Genomic DNA, 14,418 nt, shown 5'->3' on the forward strand with positions numbered 1-14,418 from the left:
TCCAGTTTAGACATATTGAATTTAAGTTTAGATGGTAACAAGTAGAGATGTCTGGGTAGCAAGAAGGAGGTTAGGAGAAAAACAGGTCTATAGATGTAGATTTAGAATCATGTGAATTGAGGTTATTGTTAAGGGTGTATGATTAGATGAGATTACCAAGGGAGAAGGTATAAACAGAGAAGAGAAAAGAGCTAAGGAAATAGTTCCTAGTGAAGGATCATACTAAAATAATCAGGAATCATATAACCATATAACTATATTATATATAAAATAATATAATGTATAGTATAATTATATAACATATATATAAAAGGGCAAAAGGTATGCCAATACATATGTGTATACATTTACACACACAATACACATACAAGCATGTATAGCACACCTTTTATGTATATATATGTATACACACATGTATAGCACACTTTTTCCCCTTACTTTTATACATGCATACACACACACACACACACACACACACCTACACAATTATAGCATACTTTTTGCCCTTTTCCAATCCACTTGTACTGTTAGGACAGGTTCCAAGAAAATAACTGCTTCCTCTCTCCCTCCAGGTTTTAGGGGTAAGCTAGAAGAATAAGGGGATGGTTTTCACTAATATCATAGCTCATGAGTCCCACCAGTGTGTGTTCTTATAGATTGTCAGTTGATACAATTTGTAAGCCAATCTTATTTAGCCTTTAGAAAGGGAATGTTTATTAAAGTGGTATAATTGCTACAAAATAATCCCCCCAAAGTCTGTGATACACTCTTTCATCAGTATAGAGAGTACAGGAAAGTGAGCTGAAGTTTAGACAGCACCTGTGGCAAATAGATGACTCACAACTCTTGCCGGAAATAATTTTCTTTTTTTTTCTTTCCTCCCCCCCCCCTGCAGGGCAATGAGGGTTAAGTGACTTGCCTAGGGTCACACAGCTGGAAAGTGTCAAGTGTCTGAGGTTGGATTTGAACTCAGGTCCTCCTGAATCCAGGGCCCATGCTTTATTCACTGCATCACCTAACTGCCTTAAGAAATCATTTTCTACCTTTTGTTTTAGGCATGGTGGTAGCATTCTGCTGTGCTCCTTATAGTTTTGAAGCTGCCTTTCCTCAGTTGTTGTGTCATTGGCTCCAGATGTAGATACCATATCAGCTATTCCAGGTATGCTGCTAGGATTAGGAAATCCCCTAATCCACCAACCCTATAAATTTCATGAGGTCAAATGAAGGTCAAAGGAGAGGGGGAGGAAGATGAGGCGCTCTCTTCTCATCAGCCAAGAGAATCCTTCCTGGTGGCTTTGCTGGAGGCTTCTACCACTCAGCTGCTAGACACTTGAATCCCCAGGTTCCAAACTGGTTTACTATTTTATAGATGATCCACCAGGTGTGGTTAAATATCCTCAAGGAATCTAAACACAATTCCTATGTAATGTCACTCCAGTTCATCCAGTGGCCCTTCCCGGATATCTCAATTAATCAAGGACTTTTAATCACTTCATTTGCATAATTCCCAATTGCTTCTCCAAATGACTACCTTAATTTCAACAAATACTAAGTACAATTGTGCTGGAGTTGAAATTGAGAAGAGGAGCCATAGACCTGAGGTCATTGCTCAGGTACAGTAATCATACTATATTTTGTTAACCCATTTGAATCTATCTCCCACACAATTACAACCTCACATTTCTGGAACACTGTTATGCCCACTGAGACCTTTTCTTTGTGTGAAACTTTGGTGTTATACCCATTTTGCCAATGAAGAAACTGAGAATTGGAGAAGTATGTCCCCCCTCAAGATCACATAAATAGTCAGTGTTGGGGTTGGAACTCCTGATGTCAAAGTCCAACATTCCTTCCATTATAACATGCTGTCCCTTGTTATCATGTAATCACAAGTATGAATGTCATTGAAATGGTTCTTTACTATCCAAAGAAAGCAAAATCAAAGCTATTTCCTGGGTTATCTTGGATTGGAATGTGGGAATGGAAAAAGAAGAAATCAAATACTCTGTTTCATCATTTGGGGAAATGAAACAGAATTATTATTATTATTATTATTATTTACTTATTCCTCACTTGCTTTACCATGAATATCTAACTTGAGATCAGTCTACCTGTTTATGGTAGTTACTGTTCAGGAAACAACATAGTCAAATGCCAGAAAAACTAAAACAAGAACAAAAATTAAAATGTTGGCAGAGGTAGCTTTTCCCAGTGCTGCCTATTTCAGGGTCCTTTGATAGACTCTGCCTGGTGCCCATCATTTTGATTATAGCTCCAAATGGATAATTTCATTCCAAAGAATTAGAGAGCTACCAGTCCTGTGGAAATGCTCATATAAACCTATTACAGGGGCTCAGTTCTGTTTTTATCTCCAAACTCCTCATGGCCTGGTTTTAAAGGCAAGCTAGACCTTCATTATGACTAGCTCTCCTTGTAAACATTTCCTCCTTCCCTGATAGGTTCTCTCAAATAAAGCAGGGCAGATTATGAGATGTGGCAAGAGGCAAAGGAGCTCAGGGCTTGGAATTTTTGGAGAATGCAAGGAGGGCTCAATTTTTGTTGAGTAGAAAGACACAGATTACTAGAGTGGAAAGGGACCTTTGAATAACTGGAGTCCCATTTCTATTTCAACCTATTCCACAAGCATTTATTAAATGTCTTCTTAATGACTGTCTCCAGTGCCTAGCACTGGAGACAGAAAGGTAAAAACAAACAGAAATCTCTGTTTTTTATTAAAAAGTACAATTTAAGGAAGCTTACCGAAGATTTTTTAAAAATTTATTTATGTAGCATTTTATTTTCCCCAATTACATGTAAAGATAATTTCAAACTTTGTTTTTAAAATTTTGAGTTCTAAATTCTTTCCCTCCCTCCCTCCCCCTCCCGCATTGAGAAGGCAAGCAACTCAATATAGATTATACATGTGTGGTCATGCAAAATATATTTCCAAGTCATATTGTAAAAGAAAGCATAGACAAAAAAACACACAAGAAAAATAAAGAAGGTTAAAAAGTATGCTTCAATCTGTATTCAGACTCCACCAGTTCTTTCTCTAGAGATGGATAGCATTTTTCATCATGAGTCCTTCAGAGTTGTCTTGGATCATTGTATTGCTGAGAATAGCTAAGTCATTCACAGTTAATCATCTTAAAATATTGCTGTTACTGTGTACAATTATTCTCCTGATTCTACTCATTTCACTTTGCATCAGTTCATGTAAGTCTTTCCAGGTTCTTTCCTCCCACCCCAAAGATTCTAACTATAAAAAGACGAGCTATAGGGCAGCTAGATGGCGCAGTGGATAGAGCACTGGCCATGGAGTCAGGAGTACCTGAGTTCAAATCCGGCCTCAGACACTTAACACTTACTAGCTGTGTGACCCTGGGCAAGTCACTTAACCCCAATTGCCTCACTAAAAAAATAAAAAAAACAAAAACAAAAGACGAGCTATGTTTGGAAAAGTTAGCTGCTTATGTATTCTAGAGGAAATGCTAACCACACTTGTAATGTACCATAGTACCTCCTATACATCCACAAGGTTGAGAAAAAGGCTAATGTTAATCTTTGTACTCTTTTACAATTCCTTATACTTCAAATGTTCTGTGATTTTTTTATGTGGGTGATCCTTGACAGGGGCAGATTATAATGATTTGATCAATAAGTATTTTCTATGCTCTAGTTATGTGCATGGAGGAATGGGGGAATATCCTTGCAAAAAAGCAAAACCAATCCCTGCCCATAAGAAGCTTACATTCTAATGGGTGAATCCATGCCTTTACAAATAGATATTTGAGAGACATGAAATAGGATCATAGATTTAAAGCTAAAAGGATCTTAGAGACATCTAGTCTCTCATTTTATGGATAAGGAAACATCTATAAGTTTCACTAGAAAGTCCTCACGAGAAAGGTGAGGTTACCTACCCAAGGTCACATAGGTAATATGTAGGAGAGTCAGGATTTGAATCTAGGTCATCTGATTTCAAATCCAGGTAACCTTAATACTAGCAGCTGGAGGGCAAGGGGTACTGTGGAAGACCTCCTATGAGTGTTGAAGGAAGCCTAGGTGGTATAGTGGATAGAGTGCCAGGCCTGGAGTCCAGAAGACTCATCTTCCAAAGTTCAAATCTGGCCTCAGACACTTACTAGCTGTGTGACCCTGGGCAAGTCACTTAACCCTGTTTGCCTCAGTTTCCTCATCTATAAAATGAGCTGGAGAAGGAAATCGCAAACCACTGCATTATCTTTCCAAGAAAACTCCAAATGGAGAAACGAAAAGTTGGATAACATTGAAAAATGACTAAAAAACAAAACCAAAAAGATCCTAAGACATTTAGGTGAAGAGGGAGTTCACTGTATCCCAGGCATGGGGTACAGTCAGTGCAAAGAGAAATGAATGGAGTGTTATGTTTTAGGAACAACAAGTAGGTCATTATGACTGGACCATAGAGTGTGTGGAAGGGAGGGAACTGTAAGATTAGAAAGACAGTAAGGGATCAGGTTGTAAAGAGATTTAAATACCGAAGAGAGGCATTCATATTTGTTGCTAGAGATAATAGGAAGCTGATTCTCATTCCAGGTGATTCTTATCCTAGGTTTCCCAGAATTTCTTCATAGGGGATTGGTCCAATGTCCCGGAGGTCTTCCTATGGGTCTTACCTTTTGTGGGCACCCAATTTACTCTCAGAACATAAACAAACCACATACTGTTTTACCAACTATATGTTGAAGTCGTAACAGTAGGCATTTTTTCCATCCATTTCATTTTTCTTATACGTATTGGTAGACCAGTCTCGTTTGAGTAACCATGAAACTCATGGAAGAGGATGTACCATGTTCTGAAGCATGATCTAATTGCCATAATCAGTCACAAACAGGAAGTTTTGAAAGACTTAACTAACTATAGGGAATTCATCCATCTGGAACTTGCATGGGGTAATCAATCAATCAAACATTTATTAAGCACTCAATATGTACCAGATACTCTACCAAACACTTTGGATAAAGACAAAATAAAAAAAAAATCAGTATCCTTAAAGAGCTTATTTTAATTACTTTTTAATTAACAAAAACATTTCTCAGTGAAGGTAGTGTGTGTCTTTGTTGTCTTCCAACCCAGGACCATCTTTGAATAAATATTCTTTTAATTATCTAGTTACAGAAAATTAAACTCTTAAAATTTAAAAAAAAATGAAAAAAAACTATAAAATTTCTCTTTGCTACATCCCCCTCACTGAAGAAGAAAACTCTTTAAACAAATTTCCCCAGGAAGTCATATCTGAACTCATTCTACATGCTGAGTCCATTTCCTTTGTCTGGAGGTGGCTAGCATGTTTCAGCATCGGTTTTCTGCAATAGTGATTGGTCAGTGCATTGATCAAAAGTATGTGGTCTTTCAAAGGTGCTCATTTTAACAACATTGTTGTTAAAGTAGAAATAATTCTCTTCATTCTGGAGAGCTTACATTTTAACAGGGGAGACAACAAAATACAGACAAAATTAATACAAGGTAGCACAGACAGCTTCCATGACAGGGGGAAACATTTGGTGAGCACACACGCTCCTGCTTTATGCCTTGCTTGACAGCAATAATCACAGGGTTATTGAACACATTTATGGTTACATTTATCAAGGAATCTTGGAGAATGCTAACACTTGCAAGAGAGAATCCTTATTGGAGGAGAGCCTTTGAAACTATTTTGCTTCAGCAATTCAATTACGCTTGTCTATTTATCTATCTGTCCATCTATCTATGTAACATCATCATCAACAATAACAACAAAACAACAAATAAGCAGAAGAACCTGACCCCTTTTGGTCAATTGTGTGAATTGTGTGAGGTCTGATATGGATAATCTTTTGCAAACTCCTCATTCCCCTCCCCCCCACTAATATGTTATATTTGTAGATCATTCTCATGAAGATTTTATAAAGATGATAAAGTAGAAATAAGGGTTGGCACTTATGGATGTTCTTTTTGATTGCCTCTTGGGGTATAATAATATTATCTGTAATTTTTGCTATTCTTTGGGCATTTTCCCTTATCCAAAATAACTTTCAGAAACCATCTCTTCCCTTCCTTCAGCTATCTTTTATTATTCTTTTTTCTTTCCTTTTTTCTTCCTTCCTTCTTTCTTTCTTTCTCTTTCTTTCTCTCTTTCTTTCTCTCTCTCTCTCTTTCTTTCTTTCTTTCTTTCTTTCTTTCTTTCTTTCTTTCTTTCTTTCTTTCTTTCTTTCTTTCTTTCTTTCTTTCTTTCTTTCTTTCTTTCTTTCTTTCTTTCTTTCTTTCTTCGGGGCAATGGGGGTTAAATGACCTGCCCAGGGTCACACAGCTAGTAAGTGTCAAGTATCTGAGGCTGGATTTAAACTCAGGTCCTCCTGAATCCAGGGCCAGTGCTTTATCCACTGTGCCACCTAGCTGCCCCTTTGAGCTATCTTTTTTTAAAAAGCCAAAGTTATGTTGCCCCAAGAATGAATTTCTTTGTGTTCTCTGCCTAGTCCAGCCTTGCTTTCTAACTTTGTCTTCTAAAGTATCATTCTGACTTTCTTGTAAAATACATTAGGGACTGAGGGCTTAGTGTCCCAGTGTATTATCATGTTTTGTGATTCTGTCTGGTGTTCATCTCATCCAGTTCCTTCTGAACCTTTTCTGGAAGAAAATATTTTACGTATGTATATATGCTTGTGTATATTGCATATTGTATATTGCATGTGTATGTACTCGTATATGTGTGTGTTCATAGGTATGTATGCATGTATACACACACAAAACTTCTGGGTCACTTACAAACATTTAAATTCTTTTGCTGCTGCTTTTTTTTTTTTTTTGGTGAGGCAATTGGGGTTAAATGACTTGCCCAGGGTCACACAGCTAGTACATGTTAAGTGTCTGAGGTCAGATTTGAACTCAGGTCCTCCTGACTCTAGGGCTGGTGCTCTATCCACTGAGCCACCTAGCTGCCCTAATTTCTTTTGCTTCTTAAACCTAAAACATACATTCCCACATATTCTTGGCCACCCTCCATCATAGCTACTTTTCCCCCATAAAGCCACTGTGTATCAAAATATACGTGGATTTGGTTTTAGAATCTTTGCAACAAATGTTGACATCCAAGCTTCACTTATCTTCTTGGTGGTCTTTTAGATTATGCATTGATACTATGTGACAAGATGGCCATGGGCCCCATGAAATGGGGCTTTTGTGTTCTTAAATCCATTCTTTGTTTCCCCAAGGAGAACCTGCGATTCGTCCCACATTTAGCTACAGTTTCTTGTGTCTTTTGGTTTCTCAAGAATAATAAATTCTCCCTTTTGTTTGTCAATTTATTGTTATTAGACAGAGAACTCACATTTAAAGACCAAATCGTTATATTAATAATCCCTGGAGCTAGAAGAAACCTGAGATGTTATCTGGTGCAAGCCCCCACTTTACAGAAAGGGAAATTTAAGACCAGAGAGTAACTTGTCCAAACTCACAAGAAGGAGATGGCAGAGTCAGGGTTCAAATTCAGATTCTCTGACTCCAAATCTAACATTTTTTCTACTGTATTATGTAGTTTCATAACTGGGGGTGCTTAATTTCTGTCCCCTCTTCTGTCGTGCCACTCCTGTCTCCAGGGAAGTGAAAGGGGGATCCACAGGATTAAAGATGATTTTATATTTTTGTTTCATGAGTTGCCATGGTGAACCTATTATCACCTATTATTCCACCATTTGGTGCTGACTCTCTCTGAGCAACTAGGTTAGTTCCTTGACAGCAGGAAAATTCTGGAACTGTACTTGGGCCTTTCTCACATGGTAGCACCTCCCTGAATTCTGTGTGTGTAGACAATGGGAAGCCAGTTACCCCCACTCTATGATGAGTAGACAATGCATTTTCTTAGTACCTGCTGAACTGCTAATGCCTGTGATTTGAAGAAACTATGCATGATCAAGTTTAAATTTTTTTCCATCATTAAGTTCTATTTTCAAAACATTTGATTTCTCTTCACCTTAAGAAAAATCCACCCTCTTATTTCGGTCATCACCATGTATCTATAACTGCATACAGACTCCAAAACACAAAAACAGAGGGCAGGGACTGTTCCTTGGCACAAGGAGGCCACTAAATAAATGTCTTTTAGATCAGACAATTGATTTGCTAGATGATTTAGTCAGACAGTGAATGCAGACTAAATTGCCAGCCCCAGCCCCATCCAGAGAATTCCTGATAATACGAGGCAATGGTATGAGGTTTTGAACATTGACATATAATATTGATATATAAAGAGCAGTGAGCTCTGAGTCACAGAACCTGGATTCTAGACTTGACTTCATGATTTACTAGCTGTGGAGTCTTGGATGATTTCACTTAATGTCCCTGAGCCTTTTCTTCATCATGTGTAAAATGGATCTAATCATTAACCTGCCTCCCTCACTTGGCTGTTGTGAAGATCAAATGAGATGATGTCTACACAAGTGCTTTAAAAACTGTACTAATGTATGATACACTTGTTATTTCAGTGTTTAGTGATCTGTGAATTCAGTGGTAAGATCCCAGACCCTTCTCAATCATGTGACTGCAAATGTTCCATACTACAGGTGATTATAATCTTCGTGAACTTCTTTCTCAAGAATTGGCACCTGGTAACCTACTTTTTGGTTTCTGATTCTCTCTGAACTTGACAAGGTCAATCCCTCAATAGCAGGCCTAGAGCCTGTCATCAGATTAATAATCAGATCCCCCCCCCCCTTTTCTAGCATGGTAGGACTTAATTTTTTAAAAAAACACACACCTGATACTATAATCAGATCTAATTTCTTGGCATTGTTTTCTGCATTTAAAGTCCAGTAATTTTACACTGCATCTGAGCTTCTCACTACTGAGCAAAGGTGTAATAGATAGACAGCCCAGCCTAGAATCAGGAAGACCTGGGTTCAAATTTAGCCTCAGAAACTTCCCAGCTGTGTGACCCTTAGGCAAGTCACTTAACCTCTGTTTGCTTCAGTCTCCTCATCTGAAAAATGGGGATAATAGCAGCATCTCCCTTCCAAGTGGATGTTGTGAGGATCAAATGAGACAATATTTAAGAAGTGCTTAGCATGGGGACTCGCACATAGTAGGCATTGTATAAATGTTGTTGCTGTTGTTATTTCTTTCGGAGGCACTCCAGAAATCTTTCATTTGTGTCCCTGGCAAGAAACAAAGCTCTCACCTGATTCCATCAGTCACCAAGTGAAAATGACTCAAGATTATAAAACAATGGCTAAATTAATGGCACAATGGCTCTCTTGTTGTTTTCTAAGCTTGAACAATTCCAAATATCATTACAACGAGTTCCCATCCTCAACAGGCTCAGAGAATTGCAGAAGGAAATGAAAGTATCCTGCTATCCCATCTGTGCTCTGCAGGAACAGAGAGGCCCAATTTTTTAGGCTTCAGCTTCTTTCTAAAAGCAATTTGGGAAACTTCAACATTGGAGCTAAAGGGAACTCGAGTTGTGGTTCCTTTTCTTGACGTCACTTTCTGATAGACAATGGTTGTAAGGTGATGGGATGCTTGTTAGGCAAAAAGGGGAGAGAGAAATAGACAAAAAGAATAGTGTCTCCCTGTAGCATCTCTTTGGATCTCATTCTTAGAGGATAACAGATTGAGGAGTGGGAAGGGATGGCGTCAGATAGCATTGAGTCCCAAGCTCTGTGACGTGTCTTCTTGTCCAGGGTCCCAGATCTAGTCAATGTCTGAGATAGATTCAGACTCATATCTCCCTGCTGAATGAAATGAGCAGAACCAAGGGAACATTGTACATAGTATCAACAACATTGTGTGATGATCAACTGTGCTAAATCTGTGATAAATTTAACTCTTTTCAGTAATGCAATGATTCAAGACAATGCCAAAAGACTTATGGTGGAAGATGCTCTCCACATCCATAAAAGGAACTTTTGAGTCTGAATGCAGATCGAAGCATGCTATTTTCACTTTTGTTGCTACTTTTTTGTTATTGTTCTTGTTTATTTTTTTCTTGTGTTTTTCCCTTTTGTTCTGATTCTTCTCTTACAACATGACTAATGTGGAAATATGTTTAACATGATTGTAATGTATAACCTATATCAAATTACTTGCTGTTCTTGGGAGGTGGAGGGAAGGGAGAGTGGGAGAAAAATCTGGAACTCAAAAAATATCTTTAAATGTAATTGAAAAAATAATTAAAAGTAAAAGTAAATAAATTCTTGAAACAAAAACCGGAAAAAACCCCCAACAACAAAAAACCCCTCATATTTCCCTGATTTCCACAGCTCAGCACTCTCCACTGCTGAGCTACCTCTCCTATCCTCTAGACATTAAAAATGATTATTCGGGGATTTCAAGAAATAGATTCCAATGATTACTACTATAGTTAGAAAAAAACTTATGCAGGACAGAGATTAGGAGCTAAAAATAGACAAAGGAGAGGTGAGAAGAGATAAGGGATTAAAGAGAGTTAGGTTGGTGATCACTCAGGATGCAACAGACTATTTAGTTCTTCTAAGCAAAAATTGTTACTTTCTCCCTGAAGAAAATATTGAGCTGGAAAAGAACAAACTTCAAACAGTTGCATAGTTCAGGTTTATATATTCTCTAGGGATACATAAAGGCAATGAATTTGCACACAGTAGGTGTGAAAAAAATTGCTAGATTGAACCTTCAATTTAATCAACAAATATCTATTAAGTAGCTAATGTGTGCCAAGCATGGCAAAAGGTGTCAAGTATGCAAGGACAAAAATGAAATAATTCCTGTCCTCAAGGAATGTAGATTCTACCAGAGGGATACAGTTTATGCACATGTGAGTATATACTAAGTAATTTCATGGAGACAGTATGAATCACTAGGGACTGGAAAGTCCTTCTTTGGGAAGTGGTGTCTGAGCTATGCTTTGAAGGATGCTAAGGACTCTAAGAGGTAGAGGTGAAAAGGGAGAGCATTCTGGATGTGAAGGGCCACTTGTGCAAAGCAGCGAGAGACAATTATCCATGTCTTCATTAACCCTGCAGCTGCACTCCCCAGGAACATTTTTATCTTTTAAGATCACTTCAGGGGCAGCTAGGTGGTGCAGTGGATAAAGCACTGGCCTTGGATTCAGGAGGACCTGAGTTCAAATGCAGCCTCAGACACTTGACACTTAACTAGCTGTGTGACCCTGGGAAAGTCATTTGACCCTTATTGCCCTGCAAAAACAAACAAACAAACAAAGATCATTTCAGCCCTGGAATTCATACCTCATCAATCAGTGCCCGCTATCCCTCTAGCTCCTCATCCCTCTGATCAGAGAGTAGAGCATTCCTCCCAGACCCTCCAAGTAAAGAGGCTGTCCAGGTCAGCTATCATTTCATTCACCCATCAGGTTGCTCTCTGCCCTTCTACATCACCAGGTATCTCCCCCTTCCAACCTAAGACCCTTCTCCCACTTTCGGCTTACTTTTGTGCATTATTCCATTGCTAAGCTTGTAGCTTGACACATAGTAGGTGCTTAATATGAATCTATTGACTGACACAAAATGTTGTGTACAGGGTAATAGCTGGCAGGTCAATTGGGCTGGAATCGAGAGTCCAGGAATGAATGACTGAATTAAAAACCACTTATTTGGGGCAGCTAGGTGGTACAGTGGATAGAGCACTGGCCCTGGATTCAGGAGGACATGAGTTCAAATCTGGCCTCAGACACCTAACACTTACTAACTGTGTGACCCTGGGCAAGTCACTTAACCCTAATTACCTCACAAAAAAACAAAACAAAAAACCCCACTTATTAAGTACTTACTTTGTACCAGGCTCTATGCTTGGTACCAGGGATACAAGAAAGCAAGCAAGATTGTGGCTACCTTTAAAGAGCTTATTTCTTTGTTTTGGACAGAAAAGCCAGAGGGATGGTGATTGGAGTTGACACGACCTTTCTGGAAATGGTGACATTGATTTGATTTACTGTTCTCATAGCTAGAGGTGGTAAGGGGTGAGGTAAAGTAGAGGTTTGTACAGGGCAGCATGGACTGAGGAGAACAGGGAAATTGTGTGGTGGGTCTAAGTCTGGGTCAGATAAGGGAAAAAATGCTCATCAATTCACTGCCCAGGGTCGCAGGATGGGAGATTGAAGAGAGTGATAGGAAATAAGATCGGAAAGGTTGGCCAGATCCAGCTTTTGAGAACAGTCAGTGCTAGGTTAAGGATTTTGTATACTGTTTTAGAGAATATTTTTGAGTGAGGGGGAAGGGTGCCATGGTCAGAACATCAGCTTGGCAGCTATGTGGAGGATGGATTGGAAAGGAAGAGAGAAACTCGAGGAAGTGAGAGACCATTTAACAAACTCTTGTCATAGGGGAGACTGAACTAGGGAAAAGTGGGAGTGGGAGAGGGGAGAAGAGAGCAGATATAAGAAGTTGGGGAGGATCAAGAAGAGAAGAGGGTCTGGGATAGTGATTAGGTCTGGCTATAGAGTTGGGAGTCATCTGCATGGAGATAATAATGACCCTAAAGGAGTTGGTGAAGTCATGAAGGGAAAAAGAATAGAATTGAAGGCCTACATTTAGTAAGCAGGAAGAGAACTGGGCAAACTAAACCTCAAAGGAATGGTTGGGAGAGGAGAGCCAGGACAAAAGTAGTAATCCCAGAAGCCAAGGGAAGAGGCAAGTGACCATGAATGGGTGGTTGAGGGTATTTTTCATTTAAAATGTGCAAGAAAGACACAGTTCCTCTGTTTGTGTAGAGTAATTCCAGCCCATTCAAGAATGAGTCAAATTCTCTCCTTAGGGATGTTATGGAGCTTAGGGAATTAATATTCACATAGCTGTCTGGGGGAATCTTTAGATGAAAGGTGTAACAGAAAGTGCAAAGTACTACTAGTGACACTGTAAATATTTTAATAGCAGTAGAAAAAGTGTTATGGCTATACAGAGACTACACCCTTTTTAGCTGAATACTTTCACTATTTCTGAGAGAGACATCAGAGGGAGGAGGAAGGGGAAAGGGTATCTCCAGTGTTTAGTACCGTCCCTGAGATATCGTAAGCAATAATAACGGCTTTTTGATTGGATAACTTGGTGAGGGGCAAACAGATGACAGGTCCAGGTGAGTTAGCAGAAGAACCTGGGTGGATAACTGGTACACTTGTACCAGACAGTCTTCTCAAATGCCAGTACACATGGACACCCTAGGGTCAAAGTCTTTGGATTTGGGGTCAGTAGCTAACAGGTGCCAAGGGAGGAGAGCCCCCACCCAGCACTGATTTGGTTCACTAGGTTCACTAGGCTGTCAGCTTCCTCAGCACAGCTTGCCAGCAGTCAGGCCACAGATGGCTTTGATCCCAGTGCCCTGCCAGACTTTCAGCTGATTGACCCTAGAGAGTGAGGGAAAAAGTGAGCAGGGCAGAGGAGAGAATCTCAGGCAGAGAAGATAAGAACTAAGGACTCTTTTCTGTAATGAACTCGACTTCTCAGCTGGTAGGTTCTCTCTCTCTCATGCATGGATTTTCTACTGGGGACTAGAGCTTTAGCTCTAGAAGAAACCCTAGAAGTCACCTAGTCCAATTTCCTAATTTTACAGTTGAGGAAACTGAGGCCCACAGATGGTAAATGACTTGGCCCGAGTCACAAATGTAGGAAAGAGCAGCTTGTATTTGAACACATATAAAACTACTTCAGGAAGCGAGGAGAGAGCTATGTACGAAGGATCTCATTCAAAAGAGATCTCATTTCCTAACATATTTTCAATTTTGGGGTTGATAATGTTGAGATATGATTGATCATAACTGACATAATCCTTTAAGGTAGCAAGTCACAAACTTTTTGGTCTCAGGACCCCTTTCCACTCTTAAAGACAGCCGGAGTCTCCTGTCTGCTTCTGCATTCAGTCTGTTGTGATATACTGTTTTGGCTCAAGTCTATAAATAAAACCTGGCCTCATTCAGATATGTACTTGGAAAAGGGAGGAGTATTTTGATAGGCAAATAACATCTTAGTATTATTATAAAAATAGTTTTGACCTCATGGACTCCGTAAAAGGGTCTTGGGCAACTCCAAGGGGCCACAGGTAATATATATATATTTTTTTTTTAGTGAGGCAATTGGGGTTAAGTGACTTGCCCAGGGTCACACAGCTAGTAAGTGTTAAGTGTCTGAGGCCGAATTTGAACTCAGGTCCTCCTGACTCCAGGGCCGGTGCTCTATCCACTGCACCACCTAGCTGCCCCACAGGTAATATTTTGAGAACTATATGCTTTAAGGTTTGCAAAATGTTTCATAAAGATCTATTTAATATAGAATAATATAATGTAGAACAACTATATATAATGAAACATTTTATATTACATATGTAATACATATATGTGTATATAGCCTTACATGAACCTTACAAAAGCCTTGTGAAATAACTAATAATAGTATTTATAGAGCACTTAATGGCTTT

Source organism: Dromiciops gliroides, chromosome 3, assembly GCF_019393635.1.
Source record: "Dromiciops gliroides isolate mDroGli1 chromosome 3, mDroGli1.pri, whole genome shotgun sequence".
NCBI lineage: Eukaryota > Metazoa > Chordata > Mammalia > Microbiotheria > Microbiotheriidae > Dromiciops > Dromiciops gliroides.